The sequence below is a fragment of the Sarcophilus harrisii genome, chromosome 2, assembly GCF_902635505.1.
Source record: "Sarcophilus harrisii chromosome 2, mSarHar1.11, whole genome shotgun sequence".
Lineage (NCBI taxonomy): Eukaryota > Metazoa > Chordata > Mammalia > Dasyuromorphia > Dasyuridae > Sarcophilus > Sarcophilus harrisii.
This window is the reverse complement of record NC_045427.1, coordinates 119,178,229-119,202,331: the sequence shown is the minus strand read 5'-3', so window position 1 is coordinate 119,202,331 and position 24,103 is coordinate 119,178,229.

Here is a 24,103-nt window from a genome sequence, read left to right as displayed (position 1 = left end):
TAGATATCATCACTTCATATTCAACCAATAGCTATGCACTCTATCTATATATATACTCCTATATTCCTTAATAATAAGTAAATTCTTATGAGTTACATATATCATCTTTCCATGTAGGAATTAAATTGCTTAACCTTATTAAGTCCCTTGTGATTTTCCTTTTCTGTATAACTTTTTATGCTCCTCTTGAATCTTGTATCTGGAAAATACTTCTTCCTCATCTGTTTCTCTGAGATTCCTCATCTCATTTCAAGGATTAGTTTTGACATCACTTTTTATATTGTCTTTTCTGATGCTCTTACTTGTCAACACATGACCTTTATTAGCAAGTTTTATTATGTTCCATAGGATGCAAGTACCTTGAGGAATGGGATTATTTTCATATTTTGTCTTTGTATCCAGCAACCTAGCACAGTGGTTCATGAATATTTGATACTTACCAAATGTATATTGAATTAAATGTAGGCCCATTTAAAAAAAATAGGTTTTTCATCTCAAAACACAGTAATTAGGGTTATCCTAGATGACAGTAGATCTTTGTTGATTTTATCTTTCCACCAGTTTAGGGTATGGTCAGTGCTAACAAGGTAAATTTTAGACAGAGTAACTGGGTGGCAATTCCAAACAATATGGGAAATAATTTTAGATTTGGGGACATGACTGGGAGTACTGGGTGTGGATGATTTTCCTTGGTCTGTAAAAGCCAGGAGGAAATGTCAAGTCACATTTTTGTCCATTTCATGACCAGTTGAATATGTGTTATTTTCTATTTACAGAAAATGGCATTTGAGTGTTCCTGTTGGTGCTAACTTGGACAAGGACAAATGATGCTGACAGTTCTGTCAACTGTACTTTTAAGTTGTCTAAATGGTTTCTAGAAATTCCTCCTCACAGTGGACAAGGTCAGGAGCTTTTGTGAGGGTCTTCTCATTAGTAGTGAAATATACCTGTTTCAAAGCTTCATGCAAACCTGGCCTTGCTGCTAAAATTAGTCCTGTAGGATCTTCAATATTCCATCTTTTCATCTCACATTTACTCCAATTAAACACAAAGAATAGTTTATAAAGGATGAAAAATTAGTATCCTTAAATTAATTGGGCTTTAGTAGAAGAGAGACTGAATATTACCATTCAGCCTGGCTCAATGGGAACAATGAGATCTTTATTTTCAATAGGACTCAGTGTCTATTTCTTTGTTTCTTCTTCCTATGATCAGAAACACTATTCCCCAGCTAAGTGTGAGTGTATCAACATGTTTCATTTCCCTCTAGTTTGAAAAGGATGTCACATATAACAAAAGCAGAAAAGTGACCATTGTCAAGAAAAAAAAAAATACCAAGAGAAATAAATAATCCATAGGTTAATTCTTCTGTATGTGTGTGTGTATTATGTATCCCTGAGATAAGTTGCCATCAGGAGCATAAGAATGGTTGAGAAGTTGTGATCACCTCCTTTTTTTGGTATTTTCACCTTCTTTCCTGAGAAGTCAGGGAGGGCTGTGACCACCTGTGTTCTAAAACAAAAGAAAGCAGGAGATGTAAAGGGCTGAAACTCTTAAAAAATATGCTTGAATCAAACAACTGAGCACTTAATGCTAATTACCTATTCAATATAAGACAATGACTATTAGCATATGTTCGGAAAAATGTCCCTTCTCACTGTTTGGTGCTGGCTCAATGTTTGGGGTAAAGATAATCATAGGTAAGGATTAGAGAGTGGGGTGACAGAGGCCAGAGACTCACTTGGTGGCAGTATGAGGAGGAGAAAGATGGAGATTCTGGTCTCTCGAATTGAGGAGAGATCTTGGCAAAACTCCTAGCAGTTTTTTGTGGCAGCCCTTTTTGTAGTGGCTAGAAACTGGAAACTGAATGGATGTCCATCAGTTGGAGAATGGCTGAATAAATTGTGGTATATGAAAATTATGGAATATTACTGCTGTAAGAAATGACCAACAGGATGATTTCAGAAAGGCCTGGAGAGACTTACACGAACTGATGCTGAGTGAAATGAGCAGGACCAGGAGATCATTATATACTTCAACAACAATACTAGATGATGACCAGTTCTGATGGATCAGGCCATCCTCAGCAACGAGATCAACCAAATCATTTCTAATGGAGCAGTAATGAACTGAACTAGCTATACCCAGAAAAAGAACTCTGGGAGATGACTAAAAACCATTACATTGAATTCCCAATCCCTATATTTATGCACACCTGCATTTTTGATTTCCTTCACAAGCTAATTGTACAATAATTCAGAGTCTGATTCTTTTTGTACAGCAAAATAATGTTTTGGTCATGTATACTTATTGTGTATCTAAGTTATATTTTAATATATTTAACATCTACTGGTCATCCTGCCATTTAGGGGAGGGGGTGGGGGGGGGGTAAGAGGTGAAAAATTGGAACAAGAGGTTTGGCAATTGTTAATGCTGTAAAGTTACCCATGTATATATCCTGTAAATTAAAGGCTATTAAATAAAAAAAAAAAAAAAAAAAAAAAAAAAAAAACCTCCTAGCAGTTTGCCTGCTTCTTTTTAAATCTTTTGGTCGTCTGTCTTTTATCCATGTTGTAGTAGACACTTTTCAGGATTTACTTCTGCAATACCAGCAGCAAAAGAAACAGCCCAAGTGGTCACTGAATTCCTTATCTAAGCACTTGCAATTATGGATGTGCCACAAGAAATAAAAACAGATAACGGACCTGCATATACTTCTAAACATTTTACACACTTTTGTGAACAGGATAAGATTTTACATACCACTGCATACCCTTTAATCCTCAAGGACAGGCAATAGTAGAGAGGAGAAACAGAGACATTAAGACACTCCTCCAAAAACAAAAGAAAGGGGGAGGCACAGGTAATCCTAGAGAACTTCTAAATTTACTTCTTTATACTATTAACTTCTTGATTTTTAACAAAGATACACTGGCTCCAGCAGACAGGTTTTATAACCCACCAGAAGGACAGTGTCCAGTGCGAGCAGCTCCACTATCTTTAGATAATTGTCAGGTGATATGGAGAGATTCAGAAAGTGGTGAATGGAAGGGACCAGATAGGTTAACTGTTTGGGAAAGAGGGTTTGCTTGTATCTCTACAGATGGAGAAGGAATCAGATGGGTGCCAATGAGCCATATTTGCCTTGTCTATCAGAGAGAGATGGAGCAGACCCTTGAAATGATGGAGAAGACCCAAAAAACGTTGGGTGGTTCTGTTGCTGACTGCTCCCACCACTGAAAGAGCATGGCAGTTATGGCAACTGACTCATGGACATCAAAAATTGTTAACGAGACTGATGCAGGAATCATTGGAATCCCTGAGACATGATGATTGTTGTAGGACTTCAAAATCTGCAGGAATCATTGGATTCCCTAACACATAAAAAGACTGTTGCAGGACTTCAAAAACTTATGGGGATCATTGGGTTCCCTGACACATGAAGCAATGGACAATAGATTGGTTTGGGACTATCTCTCTTGGTTGCGGAAGGAGGCGTATGTTTGATTGTTATTTACATACCCTCCTTCTAGACCTTCTGGAAATCTTTTACAACACTATGTTGATTTATATTGTTTCTTATATCACTACTTGCATGTACAATTCATGTTTGTTACACCACATTGAGCCTACACCGGCTGTGGGGAGAGTCATCACTAATAGCCTGTGCGTTATTGCTATGTGCTTACGTAATACCTCCCAGGCTGACGGATTTGTGTATACCTGTTTCTAGTAAGACTCTTTGGCCCAGAAACCCATTAACAATATCTGACATGACTCCCCACTTCCCTTTGGTGTTTTTCATCTCTCTTCTTGAGAAGTCAGGGAGGGCATGATCACCTGTATTCTAAAACAAAAGAAAGTGGGACATGTAAAGGGCTGAAACTCTTAAAAAGTGTATTTGAATCAGACAATTGAGCACTTAAGGTTAATTACCTATTTGATGTGAGATAATGACTCTGTTAGCATATGTTTGGATAAATGGCTCTACTCAGCATTGGTGCTGGCTCAATGTTTGGGGTTAAGATAATCGAAGGCAAGGATTAGAGGGTGGGGTAACAGAGGTCAGAGACTCACTTGGTAGCAGGATGAGGAGGAGAAAGGTGGAGATTCTGGATTCCAGAATGGAGGAGAGATCTTTGGCAAAACTCCTGGCAGTTTGCTTGCTTTTCCCCCTAAAGACCAAGGACTTTTACTTATCCTGACTCTGGCTGATCCTGAGATCTCCAGGGAGCTAGTTTGAACTTAACAGGAAGTGATTTGCAAATGTGAAGTGCTCTCCAACATATTTTGTTATAAATAGCTGCTATTCAAAGCCATTATAGTATTAGTGCTATTGATCAAACATGTCAAAAGATGATTTCATAAATGAGAATATTCCTTTAATCAATACTGATTAAAAATCTCTGATGCTTTAGCAGGAAATCTTGGTACCTTGCAAATAGTAGGCACTTAATACTTATTGAATTTTCATAACTTCATGGATATTGGATCATAGGTTTTGGAACTTGAAGGGACAATATGAAACTGCTATGAATGATTAATAATAAAATAAATGCAAATCAAAACAATTGAGATATTTCACTTCAGAAAATTGGCAAAGATGAAAAAATTGATATAGTTAATGTTGGTGGGAATACAAGATAGATACAGTAATATACTATTGGTGAAGCTGTGAATTGGTCTAACCATTCCAGAAGGTTACTTAGAAAAATACTAAGAAAGTAACTAAAAATGTCCAAACTTTTTGACACAGAGACTACCACTATCAGCCATATACTTGATGGAACTAAAAGATTGAATGATACCCAAAACCCTACCCCTAGACATAAAAATGTTCAAAATAGCACTTTTTCAGTAGCAAAGAATTAGAGAGGAAGGTTGATGCTCCTCAATTCGGAAATGGATAATTAAATAAAGAAATATGAATATTATTATACTATAAAGAAAAAAGATAGCATGGGAAAAATTAAGACAAAAGGAAAATTTATATAAATTATTGGAAAATGAAGTAGGCAGGATAAAGGAAGCACTATGCAAAATGATTATCATAATGTGAAAGAACATCCACTATTTAAAAAAAAACTAAACTGAAGATTTTAAAACTATAATATTCATGTTTTCCCCTTCTGAAAAAGCACTGTTTTCCCTTCTTATTGAGATAGAAGATCTAAGTATGTGGAAAATATTATGAGATTCCATTGAATGTTGGCTAATGTTACTGAATGTTGTTGCTATTTTTCTTTATTTTTTATTGCAAGGGATGAATCTTTAGTTCCAAGCAGCTGAGAAATTCAGAAATGAAGGTAATGGAAAAGCAAATATATCACTACATTTTTTTCAAAGAAATAGAAAAGACCTTTGAGGTTTGTAACCAAACATTCTTACTTTAGAAAAGAAGAAATTCCCATGTAGATCAAATCGTTTGACTATATTCACACAGGGAGTGAGTAGAATAGGTACAGAGATAATGCTGTCCTATTATCCTCTCTTCCTGATTAGTGAATCACTTGCTAGTACCACTATTTTGAAAGGTACTCTGCCCAATAGCATTCTCTTCTGATTAGTGCATCCCTGGGAGCCAGGGCCACTATTATGTAAGTGCTCAGGCTGTGTTTACTTGACTTTTTACTCTGAAAACTTATCTGTCTTCCCTTGGACAAACCTTCTCATGGTTCTCTTGACCTACTATTTTTCCTCTACCTTTTTGCATTGTCTGGCAAAATGAGAATATAAACTTCTTGAAGGTAGGACATGTCTTTTGGGGTTTTTTGCTTTTGTTTGTATTTCTAGTGTTTTAACACATTGGCTGGCATATAATAAGCTCTTGATAAGTGTTATCTCCTTGAGGACAAAACTGTCTTTTATTTGTATTTTTATCTCCAATGCTTAAGGCAGTGCTTGGTACATAGCAAATGTTGATTAAATATTCTATCTAAACTATCTGAATATGCAATACTAAACCTGTCTTCATTTAACATTGCTTGTTCTAGATAGCATAAATTTATTTTCTAAGCCCATCCTTCAGTCCAGCTTGACTAGTCAGTCTTACTAGATTTTGTGCTTTCCTGGAATATACTTTGATAATCTAGCGTCCCCTAAACACACCATTGAAGCATTGGGGAAAAGTTTTAGAGATCACTTAATATACCATCAGAACTAGAAATAACTGTTAAAAAATATCAAATCTAACACTTTCATTTCACAAATAATAAGTCTTAAGAACAATCTTAAGAATCTCAAAATGAGTACAAAAGAAATATAGTAATAGTGGATTAACTATCAATAAGGAAAATAAACCCAAAAGTCTAGCTAAAGGAAAACTGGCATTTCAAGCACTTTTTGAGGCTTCACAAAAAGAAAAAAAGTGGTCTGATAATTTCAAAGCACAGACTCACAGCCCTCCTTAATGCAATGGATTAAGTTGTAGCACCTTTCAGGATGAATGATAATTTGCCAGTAAAGAGAGACATATTAAACCTGTCATAGGCAGATTTAGCAATAATCAGAGTTGCATTTGCAAAAGAATCAAGGTTCCACATTGTCAGTTTCAGCTTTTCTATTTAAATTAAATACTTCCTGAAACATCTCTGCCTTCTGGGCAGAGAGAGAAAAGAAAAGAGTATCATGACATGAAGAAAATAAGATGACTTGATTGAATTTGATTTAGGTTGGCCTTGTTTTGTAGTATATGAGTTATCAGAAAAGACAGAGAAAAAAATAAGCACATATTGAATTAATGGTCTTTTGTATGTTCCTTCTACATATCTTCTCTGTTTCTCCCAGAATAATCTCCTACTTGTTATCATTATCACATTTCCTACTCTTCTTTAACAATTCAAATGTTAAGAATATCATGGATGAGGCAGCTAGTGGAACAGTGGATAGAGCCCCAGCCCTGAAGTCAGGAGGACCTGAGTTCAAATCTGGTCTCAGACACTTACCACTTCCTAGCTGTGTGACCTTGGACAAGTCACTTAATCTCAATTGCCTCAGCACAAAAAAAAAAATCATAGATCAAGAATATCATATTAAGAAGGTCCTGTAGGATCATTAGAATCCAATTTGTACCTGATTTAAATGATCTATATATTACTAGCAAGTGTTGTTAAAAAAAAAACAGAGTTTGTAGTAAGGAAAATCTACATCAAAATATAATCTTTTTTCTTAGATCATCATTACTTATGGTCAATTCACCTAGACTGATCCTCAGATACCAAATATACAGCACAGTTTGGATCAGATCAGCAGCAGACTAGAGCTGAAATAGACTTATTATTTTGTATCAGTGGAATAGGACCTGATAGGAGAGTGACTAAAACCCTTACCTATACACTACCCATCTACTATCCTCTATAACTAAAAATTTCTCACAATTTGGTTCTTTTTCTATTCCAGCATTAATCAATCACTGTCTCAAAGAAACCCAACTATCTCCAACTTCCATCTCCTATCCTCCCACATTCATCTTCAATTCTCTCACCTATGTTGTTCCCCAACCATGCTAGGAGCTATATACCAATTCTCATGTCATTCTCTTTCATTTTTCAGGGAATTCAATGCCTACCTGTCTACCTCTCCTCCCAACCACCTGCCACTATACTACTACACTTCAACAACATGTTGATAATCATTTCAACTTCTTAATCTTCCAAGCCCCAAGCCCCTTATTCCTCTGGTGTACTCATCCATTCCTCTTAAGACTTTGGAACACCTTGTTTACAGAAAAAGAGTGCAAGGAGAAGCAGGTGATCAACAATGTCAAACCCTGCAGAACAATGTCAAAGGGTGCATAGCAGTCAAAAAGAACGGAGATTGAAAAAAAGATCACTAGATTGAGTGATTAAAAGATCATAGGTAACTTTGGAGAGAACAGTTTCAGTTGAGTGTTGAGGTCAGAATCCAGACATTGGAGAGTTAAGAAGTGTGAAAGGAAAAGAAGCAAAGGTATTAATTATAGATAGCTTTCTCAAGGCGCTTAGCCAAAAAGAGATATGAGACAACTCAGTTCCAGTGGGGAGTCCCAAAGTTAAATGTATTAACTGCCCTAAGATTGAGGTATGTTCTCTGGTTATCTCGTGGTAATTCATTTTCAATGGGCTTAGTGAAGTTCCAAATTTCTAATGTGCATCGTATATATAATAAAAACAGTAACAACAAGAAACCAGCACATCTAGATATCACCTTAGGGTTACAATATGATAATATATCCACCTTATAAATGTAATATGAGTAATTCTGGCCCCATTTTCTCAGACCCAGGACTATTATTTGTTACCATTTTCATGATTCTCTGCTATCCTGGGGCAAGGAATCTCTCTTCTCTGCCACTGGCTCCAGCTCATTTAATTTTGTTCCCCCATTTTAGGGGATCCATGATTAGCACCCCAGTTCCATTTAACACTGGATTCATTTTTAAAAAGTAATATTTACCTGAAAAATATAGCAAGAACGAAAGCTAAGTATACAAATCTTTCTTCTGAAACTTCAAGGGTCCCAAACCACCTTAGTCTCTTGGGAGGGAAGTAGATTAGTCTCATAGATTAGCTCAGTTTTTACATTGTATTACTCCCAACATGTTCAAGCCTCAAACCTATATTGGCTGACATCCCTGGATCATTAATTCTTTGAACATGACTACTAGGTTGATTATAATATCTGTAATGGGCTGAGGTTTGAGCTGATGCACTGAGGTCCCAAGTACATGAGGCTAGATAGTAATTGGGCTATACTCTATTAATATACATGATTGGATAAAGAATGGTCCCTGCCCACTCTCCCTGCAAGTCCTGATGTGTTGTATAGGAAATGACGATTTTGGTGGGTGGAGGCAGAGAGAGAGTGAGGAAGACAAGTGGGGAGAGACTGGGCTGGGTTCAAGACTCCGAGCTGCTGGTTGTGTGGCTGCTGGTCGAGCTAGCTTCTTGACTCAGCTATGCACATTGCTATTATTGCCCATTCTCTTCCACCTCCGATCCTTCTTCACTGAGAATAAAGACTGATGATTTTCCCCTAACCTGAATTCCTGTCTGTGCTGATCTTAAATACGATCTTCAATTTTGGGCCCAACCAGGGGAACCAAGGACTGAAAAGTCTCCGGTGACCGGAACTTGGGTGAGTATTTTAAAGACAAAAGGAACTTATTTTCTTAAAAAACAAACCAGTAATCTTTTTTTTTTTTTTGGCTAAAATGGACAAAGAGCAAAGACTTTCATCCCCCCCAACCCCACCCAAGAGTGGTGCTATGGAAAGCATGATTAAGCTGAAGAAAATAATTTAATTTATAACTTGGGAACGATGCGAGATTTTGGGGTATATTAAACTGCATCCCCTTGATCGTAGAGGAGGAGCAGATTCTCAGAAATGGTCCGGGTTGGACAAGAATTTCATTTCAGAGTATGGTCCTCATTCAATTTCCATGGGGATTTATTTATACAATGTTTTCAGTTACACTAAAATCCTAGAAGAAAGAAAAACCCTTGGTCTTCCATCTCCTCAAATTAGCCATGATATTAAGGAAAGAAATGAAGAATTAATGACCATATCCCACAGGGCATGGAGACAATACAAGGGGTGGGTACCTTTTCCCCTCGGGAGGGGCTTCAGCCCCACCCCCCAGGAGCAAGTGATTGACCTTCCTCCACCAACTCCACCCTCGGGGATGGAGGGAGGAGGGGCAGTGGGGGGCAGGAGGGGACCAACCTTGAGCAGGCTTCAAGAGGGCTTAATGAAGGCCAAAGAAAAGGGTGGAATCCAGGAGCTTCAACCACTTATGTTTCCTGTAATTTCCCAGTCAATGTCAGGTCAACAAAGTCGAAGATACTCCCTTTAACATAGAACATTAAAGATCTTTAAAAGGCCTGATAATTTGGGGCACATCAGCATGTTAAATGCTGTTACAGAATTTGGCTTTCAAGTCTTGACTTGATGACTGGAAATCTATGCAAGGGTATGCCTAGAACCTGGACAAAATTACATGTGGCTTTTGAATATAGTGAGCCTGTAGGAACGCCAACAAATAGTCAAATGTTGTTCATGCTTGGGATCCCTATGACCTACTACAGGGTATGGTCCAATCGACGCACAGCACAGGTTAATTTTATCAGCATTGGCAAACAATGCTACAAAGCGTGGATTGATTCCCAAATAAAAAGATAAAGGTGAGGCCCCTTTTAAAAATAATGCAAGGGCCGATGAGCCCTTTGGACTTTTGTGGGACATTTGAGACTGTACACAAGAACTAATGGGGAAAATCCAACAAAGATGTTTTAATAAGGCAACCAAGGAAAATGCTAATGAGGTGTGCAGAAGGGAAATTTAAATTTTAAACTAGACCTGGCCCAGAAAAATTCCCAAAGGATTTGACCCCGAAAAGGGGGGGTCCCTTCCAGCAAGGGACTTCTAGAGAGACACGTCAATCTTTCATTGGTAAAGTAGGGCATCTAAAGTCAATGTTGGTATAGAGGCAGAGTGAGAAAGCAGGGTGGGAGAACAAGACCCAGTATCCCATGTCCAAATGCAACAGAGGCTTCCATTGGGCCCAGAATGTGACAGGTTCAGGGAAGGGATGAGGGGCCCAGGGGCCCAGGCAAAAACGGGGCAGTGGGGAAAAGGGTGCACCCAGAGGTGCCAGACGGCCAATACCCCAATATGACCAATCAGGGAAGCCAAGATAGCAGAAAGGGTTACAAATCAATCAGCCAAAGAACCTGATGGAAGAAAGGATTAAATTGAGAATAGGGTTGTATGCAGCTGAGAAACTGAGATACCCTGGAGAGGTGAAATCTTTCCTCTCCAGCCTATGGATCCTTTGCCCAGGCCATGGTTGACCATTTTACCTCCTGAGAATACGTACAAAAGTGTCCATCCACATACTGATGTGGGAAACTGGGGAATTTAATAATATCCCAGTCACCAATACAGGCAGACAATGTGGACTTATCAAGGAGAAATAGTAACCAGGTTTACTCATACAGAACCTAATAAGCAGCCTTGGGATAGTCACCCAGATTTGATTCAGACAAAAATCCACAGTTTCGGACAGGTTAAAACACCGACCATGCTCACAATCTATAAAATGGCCCATTAAGGATTGGTGACACTAGATCGGGCGGTCATTAGGGGTGCCACTGGCCCATAAAAAGATTAAAGCAGACATTACATGTTCTGGGTAGGAATAATACAGCTGAAGTTAGTCTGCCCCTATGAGATGGACTTTTGAAGGCAAAACAGGAGTTTTACCCTTTTAGAGTTGAAAAATCCCCATCAATCTGGGGGAAGAGCGTTTTAAAGAATTAGGTTAAAATATACTTCGGTTTTTAACAGGGCTGCTGTTGAAGGCTCAACACTCCCTGTTCCTATCCAATGGAAAACTGATACACCAGTGTGGATAGAGCAGTGGCCCTTAAGTAAAGATAAAATTCAGGCCTTTTGATATGTAAGGAGCAGCTTGACCAAGGACACTTAAAATCTTCTTAAGTCCTTGGAATTCCCCAGTGTTTGTTGGAAAAAGAAACTGGAAATGGAGGATGTTAACGGTTTAAGAAAAGTGAATGAACAGATGGAGACTATAGGAACTCTTCACCTGGACTTCCATCTCCTACTCAGTTGCCTGAGAATGGCCTCTTTGGGTCATAGATATTAAGGATTGTTTCATTCTATCCCTCTGGATAAGGAGGATATGAAAAGATTTGTTTTCAGTGCCCAGCGTTAACAGCTGAGCCTTATAAAGATATGAATGGACAGTTTTGCCACGGGGAATGAAAACAGCCCTACTATGTGTCAAATGTTTTGTGCTGCTCTTCCCAGTAAGAAAAGCATTCCCAAAAGTTATGTATTACATTACATGGATGAATTTTGGGAACCTGAAACAAATGTTAGAGGCATGCCAAAAGACCATAGAAAACTAAGGAATTAAAATTATACATAGCACCAGAAAAATTCAAAGACATTTCTTTTTAATTTTGGGATAAAAGTATATAAGGTGTAAGTTCAAAAACTTCCTTAAGAACAGAAAAGCTAAACAATTGAATGATTTTCAGAAATTGATAGGAGATATCCAATGGATGGACCATGCTAGGCTTGACTACCTATCAGTTCCGTTAATGACATTTTGGAGACAGTGTTTAAATTCACCAGCCAGCTTACAAAAAAGCTCAAGAGGCTTTGGAGAAGTTGAACTAGCTTTTCCAATTGGTTGAAAGAGTCACCAAAAACCCTTTGGAGATATCAGTTTTTGCCACACAAGAGGCACCCACCAAGTCCTTCATCAAGGACACAGTGTGATAGAGGGGTGGAACCTCCAGCACAACCAGATCAAGCCCCTCCCAGGCTTTGGTAGAATTTTTATTAAAGGCCACTAAGCGGCAGTAAATTATCTGGGACAAGACCTGATGAATACATTTTATACCAATACACAAATTAATTTGTGTTGTGAGACCATCCCAAGGGAAATTTTTAGCCATGGCTCCAAATTTTTCATGGGTCTCCATTAAAGATAACTAACTATTACATAATTGGCGATGGACCCTTGAAGAAAAAAAGTTTCAAAGTTCCTCTTCAAGGACCAACAATCTTCACGGATGCATCCAAACATAATATTTGTGCTTGTACCCCTTGATCTAACATAAAAGTATAGAACCTTTTCAGTCCCACTCAGCAGAATGAATTGTCGTTCATTCTATCCATTATCCAGGAGACATAAATATAATATCTGATTGGCCTATTCAGTAGGTGTGGTGAATCCAGCCCAAATAAAAATTTGCAGCCCTGATATATATCCCTTTAAGAAACTTCAAGAGTAAGTGAGAAACATCCAGGTAAGTCTATATTAATGTCCATTCTCATAGTGGACTTCCAGGTCCCATATTTGTTAATTCAAAGGGAATGCCTTTAACTAGTTGGTCAATCCCCTTTGTTCCAAAACCGGATCTCATTCTAAATATCATCAGGTGCTCCAGCTTTCGTTTACAATTTGGAATAAAAAAAGGAAGCTAGGGCATAGTAAAGCCTGAGGCTTGCCTTCCTTTCCACGCCCACACTGCCCCGGGGAAGAACCTCGTGGTTTGAGACCCAATGAAATCTGGCAAAGGATGTGACCCATTATAAATCTTTTGGTCGTCTGTCTTTCATCCATGGGGTAACATTTTCAGGATTCACTTTGCAATCCAGCAGCAAAAGAAAGCCAGGGTCACTGAATTCCTCATACAAGCATTTGCCTTATTGTGCCAAAAAAAAACAGACAATGGTCCCTTATTTGAAACATTTGCAAATTTTGTGCACAGTATAAATTTTACACCACAGGATACTTTTAATTCAAGGACAGGAATAGTAGAGGAGAAACAGATATTAAGACACTACTCCAAAAAAAAAAAGGAGGGCCAGGTAATCCTAGAGAACCTTTAAATCTAGCTCTTTATACTATTAACTTCTTTGATTTTTTGAAAAGACACTGGCTCCGCACAGGTTTTATAACCCACCGGAAGGTCAGTGTCCAGTGCGAGAGCTCCACTATCTTTAGATAATCGCCGGGTGATGTGGGAGACCCGAAAGGGGAAAGAAAAGGAAGGTAACTGCTTTGGGGAGGGTTTGTTTGATCTTAAGGTGGAGAAGGAATCAGATGGGTGCCAACGGCCATATTCGCCTTGTCCATCGCAGAGAACGGACAGACCTTTGAAAAAAGGAGAACCCAAGAAATATCGGGGTGGTGCTGTTGCTGATTGTGCTCCATTTGAAAGAGCGTGGCAGTTATGGGTTTGACCATGGACATCAAAGATTGTGGATTCAAAACCCTCAGGAATCATTGGATTCTGAGCCATAGGACTGAAAACCCTGGAATCATTGGATTTCTGAGCCATAGGATTTGAAAAACCTCAGGAATCATTGGATTCTTGAGCCATAGGAGAAAACCCTCAGGAATTTGGATTCTCTGAATAGGACTTAAACTCTAGGAATCATTGGATTCTCTGAGAAATGATAAGACTGTTAAAACTTCAAAATTGCTGGAATCATTGGTTTAAACATAAAAAGACTTTTTCGGACTTCAAAAACTAGGGGATCATTGACTGACATGTGAAACAATGGACAATAGATTGGTTTTGGACTATTCTTGGCTGCTGAAGAAGGGTATGTGACTGTTGTTTACTACCCACCTTCTAGGACTTTTGGTGATCTTTTCCAACACCATGTTGATTTATATTGTTTGTATTCCGCTACTTGTGTTACAATTCATTTTTTCCCACATCAGCCTGCAGACTGGGGGAGGGTCATCCTAATACCCTTTCTGGTTATTGTTGTTCGGTAATACCTCCCCATGCTGATGGGTTTGTGCATAAGACCCTTCAGCCCAGAAACCCTTACAACCCCATTTCCCTTTGGTTTTCATCTCCTTCCTGAGATGTCAGGTAGGGCGTGATCATTCCTTTTTAGTGCTTTCACCGCCTTTCGAGAAGTCGGGGCTGTGATCACCTCCTTTTGGCTTTCACCCCTTCCTGAGAAAGAGGCGTGATCCCCGGGGGCTTGACCTCCCTGAGGAGTCAGGGGATGGCAACACCGGTGTTCTAAAATAAAAGGGGAAATTAAAGGGCTGAGGTTTGAGCTGATGATGAGGTCCCGACATGAGGCTAGATAGTAATTGGCATACTTATTAATATCATGATTGGATAAAGAATGGTCCCTGCCCCTCTCCGTGCCAGTCCTGATGTGTTGTATGGGAAATGACGATTTTGGTGGGTGGAGGGAGAGAAGGGGGAAGACAAGTGGGGAGAGATTGGGCTGGGGTCAGACTCAGTTGTGGTTGTGTGGTTGTGTCGGCAGCTTGACTCAGTGCCACTTCTATCCCCGATTCTTCCACCTCCGATCCTTCACTGAGAATAAAGACTGATGATTTTCCCCTAACCTGAATTCCTGTCTCGTGCTGATCTTAAAATACACGATCTTAACAAATATCCACCCTGTATGTTTATATTTCAGGAGCCCCATGGCAGTTGCTCCCAGGCAGGTTAGAGAATCTATTCACTGTACCCAGAATGAAAAAGAGCAAAGGCAAAGGCAAAAATTCTAGGGATCAAAAGACCTTTAGTTGGGAGATTGGAAGGAAGGAGATTATGGGGCCCTCTCCTCTTATCATGTATCAGGGAAGACAAAATGTACACATGTAAATAAATGGAAAATGTTTATACACATATATACATACTATATATACATACATGCAAGATAATTACATAGGGCATGAGCTCTAGTATCTAAGAAAAAATCAGGAAATGTTTTATGAAGGAGATGATATTTGAGCTGGGCTTTGAGGGAAGATAAGAATCCTAAGAGAAAAGATGAAGAGTCTGTGAACTTTAGGCATAATTGCTATAAAATCTCTCCTATTAAATGTTAGAGAAAGATAAGACATTTGCCAGTTGTGGTCCAGGAAAATAAACAGAAGGGTTTGGGGTTTTTTATTATTTTTTTTTATTTTCAATTCCAAATTCTCTCCCTCCCTTCACCCTATTCCTTCCCCATTGAGAAGGCAAGAAATATGATACACATTAAACATATGAAATCAGATAAGACATTCCACATTAACTATAAAGGAGGGGGAGGAGGGGAAGCAAAAACATAGATAGATAGATATCTATATAGATATTTTAATCCACACTCAGAGTCCTCAGTTTTCTATCTAGAGGTAGATTGTAGCTATCTCCATTCTGCATTTCTTGCTTTGCCTGGACTCAGTTACACTGAACAAGATACCCCAATGCCAGATTATCTTTCAGGTGTCCCTTTTGCCCCCTTTCTCACCCCTTCTTTTCTGCCTCTTTTATGTGTCACTTCTCCCTCACCCTCATCCTTGAGGGCAGAGACTATTTTTCTTTTATTAATTGTATCCCTAGTGATTAGCACAGTGCCTGGCACATACTATATGCTCAGTAATTATTTATTACCTTGGATTGGATAGCAGTTTTCATCATGAGTCTGTTTAAAATGTCATGAATTATTGTATTGCTCAGAGTTGTTAGGTTTTTCACAGTTAATTATTATTACAAAGTTGTTTTAATTGTACATAATGGTCTCTAGTTTTTACTCACTTAGCAAAGCATATAAGTCTTTCAATTTTTTTTCTGAAGCAATGCCCTTCATTATTTAGTACTATAGCACAATATAGTATAGAATTCCATCATAATCATAAAACATAACTTGATCAACCATTCTGCAACTGATGTGTTTCCCCCCAATTTTCCTATTCTTTAAAATTCTAAGAACTCCTATTCTAAAAAAGAACTGCTTTAAATATTTTTTTATAAATGGGTTCTTTTCCTTTTGTTAACCTTTTTCAGAATATAAACCTAGAAGTGGCATTTTTGAGTCAAAGGACATGCACAGTTTTATAGCCTTTTAGTCATAGTTTCAAATCATTCTCCAGAATTGTTGGTTCAGTTCACAACTCCACCAACAGTGCATTAATATATCTATTTTTCAACAACCCTTCCAGCATTTGTCATTTAATTTTTCTGTTATCTTAGCCAATCAATGAGAGTCAGCACTAGATTTTTTAAAAACTTAAAAAAATATAGCATGGCTTCACCATTTAACAAAATCCGCTACAAACTACATACACCATAGGAACCAAAAAGCTAAGAAGAAACTTGAACCATGTTACACATTATTTATAATGGGGGAACTTGAAGGGATCTTAAAACAGAGGCATAGATAGAAGATATTAGAACCAGAAGATAACATGAATACAAAATAAGAGAAATGGAAAAGAATTTGGGGATCATCTTATCTAACCCTTACATTTAATAGATTAGAAAAAGAGAGGCCCTAGAAAATTAAACAACTTGAACAATGACACACAACCAATTAATGGAAATACCAAGACAATAATCTAAATCTTTTAAATTTCAAGCCATATTTTTTTTCTGCTTCACTGCCTCCTAAAAATAAAATCAGATGCCTAGGTTAAAATAAAAACTAACCCAAACTAAGAACCCAAAATAATAATAATTAATTTGATAATAGCACATTTCTGGTGCTTTAAAGATTTTCAAGGAACTTTATATATGTTCTCATTTGATCTTCACAATTGTATGAAGTATGTGATGATATAATTCTCATTTTATAGATGAAGAATTTGAAACTGAGGCTGTCACAGATTTATTCAGTGTCCTATAGCTAGGAAACATTTGAGATGGAATTTGAACTTGTATCTTCCTGACCCCAAGTCCAGGATTCTACCCACTAGGCATCTAATTGCCTTAAGAAATAGCAGAGCAGGGGCAACTAGGTGGCACAGTGGATAGAGCACTAGCCCTGAAGTCAGGAGGATCCAAGTTCAAATTTGGCCTCATACACTTAACACTTCCTAGCTGTGTGACCCTGGGCAAGTCACTTAACACCAATTGCCTCAGGGGAAAAAAAGCAGCAGAGCAGAGGGAAAAGAGTATTAGTCTAGGAACCAGGATTTTTGTATTCTAATATCCAGCTCTGTCACTGACTGGCTCTGTATAATATGGAGCAAGTTACTCCTTCTCTGACCACCCCCCAACCTTCAGCCTTATTTCTCTAAGATTCCTTCCATCTCAAATATCATGTGCCTGCTTCTCTAAATCTGATGTGGGAAAGTATCCATAACCTGTATATCCTAAAAGTATTGATGTATTTCTGAATAACGGGAAGTATAAATTGTTAATTTTATAGCTGGAAAAATTGTAATGAAGATAACCTTCATCAGAAGACTTTTGAGGATTCTCCTTCCTTCTTGCCCTCAATAGTCCTCTTGATCCCCTGTATTTTTTAAGGACTTTGCTTAAATACAAAAGATAGCTATCCTATTTTCTTTGCTTAGTTTCTATCTATGTGGAAAGAATTACTAAAATAGTAATCCAAAAGATTTGGGTTCAAGTAGGAACTCTGACATTTACAACTGTGAAAACCTGGGAGAGGCATTTCTCTTTGGGTCTAAGTTTTCTCATGTGAAAAATGAGGATCATAAAATTTAAATTCTCTTCAATTATGTAAATGCCAATGACTCTGAATTATCCCTAGAATCAAATAAAAATCCTCTATTTGTTTTTTTTTTAATCTCTATGACATGGCCCCTCCTACATTTTTAGTCTTTTGACACTTTCCCCTTTCTACATACCTTATAATCTAGTGATAGTCACTTCCTTCCTGTCCCTTGAACAAAATACACCATCTTTTGATTCTATGAATATTAACTGTCTGCTCTGTTTGCCTAGAATTATCACCCTCCTCATCTCTAACTCCTAGCTTCCTTATTATCTTTCAGTTTTCATTGAAAAGTCACCATCTACAAAAAGTCATTGTTGATTTTCTTTAATTTCTGAGATTACCTCTAATATATTCTGTAATTATTTCATTTGTATATAGTTGTTTATATGTTGTCTCTTCCATTAGGCCGTAAGCTCCTCAAGGCCAGGAATCAATATTTACCTTTCACTGTATCCCTAGCACCTAGCACAGTGCCTGGCACATAGTAGGCACTTAATAAAAGTTTATTGGCTAATTAACTATCATCTCCCCTCCCCCATTCCTTGAAGGATTGTTTCAAGGTAAATTCTTTGTAAATCTTAAAATTCTAGACAAGTGAGAAAGACTGCATGCTTCCTGAAAAGTGTCAATTTCCCTAATGATTTCACTCTGCTACTTTCTCCCCCTTGATGATGGGCATGTTCTTTATGCAATTTAGAAAAAGTTTCATTTGAAAAGATGTGTAAACCAGAATGGGGGCGTGTTTAACGTTCATGTTTGTCATTATGCTAGAATGGCAATAGCTTTTCTCATTTTCTGTCTCCTGTGACTCCTCAATTTGTCTTCCTCTCACTCATCTCTCTTCAAAAACACCCTGACTAAATGTATAATTGTTTTCATTTATAACAGATTAGAAGAGCCTGGCTGATATCTACATAGTTTTTTGTGAAGCAAGATCACCCATGCCCAAGGCTTTTGATCTAGTAGACTTTCAATTTGTTTTCTCTGCTCAGTTCATGAAAGAAGTCCCAAGGTTTTCCAAATACCTGTTTGAACTCTGGCAATTTGTTTAATCTCTGCATCTCATTTTTTGAACCTGCTTTCAACTCTTCCTCAATTTTTCCCAAATATTATTACATTTCTCCTTTCTAAATTCTATCTCTGGACTTCTTTGCAGTCCAAATCCCTTTAGATAACTAGCTTCCTTCTTATTCAGATCAAGTCTTTCTGCCTTCTGCTACTACTCCCATAACCTTCTCTATTTCATGAGATTTGATCTATCACGAGATGTAACGACTGTGCTAGCACCAAGGACACCCCAGAATCAGCCAGAGTCAGGATAAGCAAAAATCCATCTTTATCCTTGATCTTTAGGGGTAGAAGTGAAGGGGATGGAAGAGAATTTCCGCAAGTGCCTTCTCCCTCTTCTACTGTGTGTCTCACTCATTTTACTCCACCCCCTAGTCCCTCCTACAATCCTCTATACACCAGTCATTGACCCAGCACGGATAATGGAAAGGACCATTTTCCAAGCATATGCCCATAAAATATTGTCCAATCAGTAGTTAGCCTCAAGCACTCAGCAGTCCCGGCCTTGGTGCATCAACCCAATAGTTTCAGCCCTCTACAACGAGATAGTTATCTACATACCATAGAATTAGACTATGTATATTAATAAAAAGGCAATTAATATTGGATATGGAGGTGTGAAAATAGGAAAGAGATGAGGATAAAAACTTGGATTAATGAAAAGATATCCATGATAGAAAAAGGAAAATGATAGAATTTGGAGAGAATGATGATGATGATGATGATGATGATGATAAAACAGCTAACATATAATAAATAATGCTCACCTCTCCAAATATTAATCTAGAAACAACAGCCTACCTTGACTACTCCTACCTAATTCCAGTTATCTTCCAGGATAATAATGGTAAGTGAATTGTCCAAGGTCACATAATTAAAAGTATCAAGTTGAGATTTTTAACCTGAATCTTCTTATTTCAATTCCATTTTCATTCCTCTATGCCACCTAGATGCTATGAAAGACACAGACAGAAAGAGAGACAGAAAGATAAAACAGAAATAGAGACAGAGACAGAAAGACAGACAAAGACAGACAGATATAAATAGACAGGCAGAGACAGACAGACAGAAAAAGAGAGAAAGAGACAGAGACAGAGATTCAAACTTCATCATGAAACTTCCTAGATTCCAGAAAATGAAATGATTTCTGCTTCCTCTACTTTCCCTAAAATACTTTCACTATACGATCTGTTCCTCATTATCCATCATATTTATTTGGTTAAGTTTCACATCAATCCCCCCTCCCCCACCTTGAATTAAAAGTTTAGAGCAGGGATGATAATGCTTTCACTTTTGTATAACAGGCACTTACACAATTATTTGCATACTTGCACATAAAGGAGTATTGGAAGGATCTTTGCTTTCCTCAGCATAGGAAACCCTTCTTGGAAACTATGGCAGCATCTTTTGCCAAACTATTATTTTGTAATTTAGTCCTAGGGAGTTGCCTCGATACAGAACTTGTTAAGTGTCAGAAACAAAATTTGAACACAGATCATTCTGTGTCTTAGAACTAACTATCCATTCTGCCAAACTCTCTCTTATCCATAAAAGGTATTTAATAAATATTTCTTGAAGTGAATTTAATTAAATTAAATAGATCTTTATATTCATCATCTCATGTAATCATAACAACCACCCCATGAGGTAGACAGTGAAAGTATTATTATCTCCATTTCATAGATAAACTGAGGATCATATTGGAGAAGAATGTCATCCATAGTTACATAGCTCACAATGACAAAGGCTTGACTCAAAATCTTTTGGTTACATTACATCATATTTGCTCTCCCAGAAAAACTCATCTAACATTTTTCTTAGTATTTGTCCCACAGCTGAACTTAACTTATTTTTAGCCAGAGGTTTTTCTTGTTTTAACATGATTAATGAATATATCCTTTAATTCATAGAGAACTCATACTCACACTCATAGAATTTCATGGATCATTTCCCATGCTCTCTATCTTTTTCAAGACGATAGAGTACTGATCCTAAAGTCAAAGAATCTGAATCCAATTCCCAATTACTACTTGTAAGATACACTTAAACATATACTTCATCTCCCTGGGCCTCAGTTTCCTCATCTGTAAAATGATACAACTCAACCAAGAAGATAGCTGAGACAATTTCTAGAGCCACAATTCCATGACTCTCTAATTCATCTATTTAATCTTAGTCTCTCCTGAATTCTGGACCTCTATCATTAACAGTCTTTTAAACATTTTCATCAACATCTAATATTCAATATGTCCAAGGTGGTATGGTGGAAAGGGTACTAGTCCTGGTGTCATAAGTTCAAACTCAGCCTCAAAACTTTATAAGATATGTGACTCTGAGAAAGTCACTTTAGCTTTATCTGCCTCAATTTCCTCAACTATAAAATGAGGATAATAATACTGCCCCAAAGGATTTTTGTGAGAATGAAATGAGAAATTTGTAAAGTACTTAGCACAATACATGACATTGTAAGTGTTATGTTAGTTGTTTTATCATCATTGTCATCATCATCATTATACCTCCCCAAATTCTACTCTTTTCCTTTTTCTAAAATGATTACCACTATCCTTTCAGTCATCTAGATTTTTATCCTTATCTCTTTCCTATACTCAAATCTCCAAGCCAATCAATAGGTTTTGCCTACCTTCACAACTTCTCTCATAATTATCCCAACACTCTCCCCTCACATAGCCACTATCCTGTTTCAGACCTTCATCACCTCCCACCTTTTACAATAGCCTTCTCATTGGTCTCCCCATCTCTCACTCCGGGAGATTTTCCTTATTTTCTTTTTCTTTTTCCTTTTCAAAAAATCCTTCACACATCTACAAAAATGAAACCCTAAAGCACAATTTGCCCTGTATCATTCTCTTGTCAAAAAAAGCTCCAGTGGCTTCCTAATTCTTACTGGATCAAATACAAATTCCTGTCATTTAAAGGACTTCACAATGTGGCCCTCTCTTGCCTTTTTTGGGTTTCTTGCATGGTACTCACCTTCATACAAATTATATTTCAGTCAATATGGCCAATTTGCTATTCCCACATATGTGATATTGCTTCTTATATCTCTGCCTTTGTACAGGCAATCACCCGGTGTCTGGATTATACTCTGTCCTTACTTCCTGCTCTTAAAATCTCTAGCTTCCTTCAAGTCCCAGCTCAAGCATTACCTCCTATGGGAGACCTAGTCTATCTCCTCCTAGTTGCTAGTGCCCTCCTCCACCTTGAAAATGCTTTGCATCCAGAAACTCGAAACTGAGTGGATGCCCATCAATTGGAGAATGACTGAATAAATTGTGGTATATGAATATTATGGAATATTATTGTTCTGTAAGAAATGACCAACAGGATGATTTCAGAAAGGCCTGGAGAGACTTACACGAAGTGATGCTGAGTAAAACAAGCAGGGCCAAGAGATCATTATATACTTCAACAACAATACTATATGATGACCAATTCTGATGGACTTGGCCATCCTCAGCAATGAGATCAACCAAATCATTTCTAATGGAGCAGTAATGAACTGAACCAGCTATGCCCAGAGAAAGAACTCTGGGAGGTGACTAAAAACCATTACATTGAATTTCCAATCCCTATATCTTTGCCCACCTGCATTTTGGATTTCCTTCACAGGCTAATTGTACAATATTTCAGAGTCTGATTCTTTTTGTACAGCAAAATAACAGTTTGGTCATGTATACTTATTGTGTATCTAATTTATACTTTAATGTATTTAACATCTACTGGGCATCCTGCCATCTGGGGGAGGGGGTGGGGAATAGGAGGGGAAAAACTGGAACAAGCGGTTTGGCAATTGTCAATGCTGTAAAGTCACCCATACATATAACCTGTAAATAAAAGGCTATAAAATAAAATAAAATAGAAAAGAAAGTGCTTTGCATCAACTATGGGGAGAAGGGGAGGGCATGTGCAGAATTATGTTTTTCACATGAATTGTGGTACTTTTATATCTGTAACCCCAGGATAGCACAGTGTTTAACACATATTGAAAGTATTGATTAAATCTTCTTGAATTAGTCAATGAAAGAATCTAAAAACTGATGCAAATGTTCACCTATTCTTTGACCATCTCTTCTTATGGCATAGAGTGAAATGGAAGTATGTCCATCCCCTAATTGATTTGATTGCTATAGTCAGTTAAATGAGAGCTATAGCTCCTTAATTCCCTTGAGACTTTCCATGTATCTCTCTCTGTGTTTGTCTCTGTTTCTGTCTCTCTCTCTCTGCCTGTTTCTCTCCATGTGTGCACATATACCCCCTCACATACAGATATATACACATACTTGTGTATATATTCTTATACTTATATGCATATATTTATATTCTTAAATATGAATGAATATCCATATATGATTATAAGTATATATACATATACATGTGAGTATATATAATATGTAAGAACATATGTATAAGAATACCTATAAAAATTCTTATTTTTGTATATATATATATATATATATATCTATGGATGCATATATATGTATGATGTATGTATGCAATGTATCCACATATAGATACAATGCTGAATTTAAAAGGAACAAAACTTAAGAAATTTAGTATAATGAGAAAACACTAAATTGAAGACACCCAAGTTCTTATCCTAATTCTGTCATAAATTTGATGTGCAAATTAATACAGTGTCACCTCCTCTCTAGAACTCAATTTCCTTATCTATGAAATAAAGGAATTTGACTAGATGATTTCTAAGGTGTCTTCCAGCTCTGAAACTCAGCAATTCTAGGAACTCATTGGCAAATCGCCTAATCTTAAGGCTGAGTAGACAGCCCCATCTCTCTTCCTCTTGTGAGATCTGTATGGGTAGCATGTTGTTGGAGCAACAGTTCACTCCATTGATAAATTGTTGCAATACTTCTGATGATGCACAAGGGTAATATAGTATCAGAGTGAGCTCATCTGATAGCAGGCGTGAGTAATACATCATCAGAATCTGTAGCTCTGATGATGTATTACTCAAAAAGAATGCACTATCTAGGGAGAGAATAGGCCCACGAAC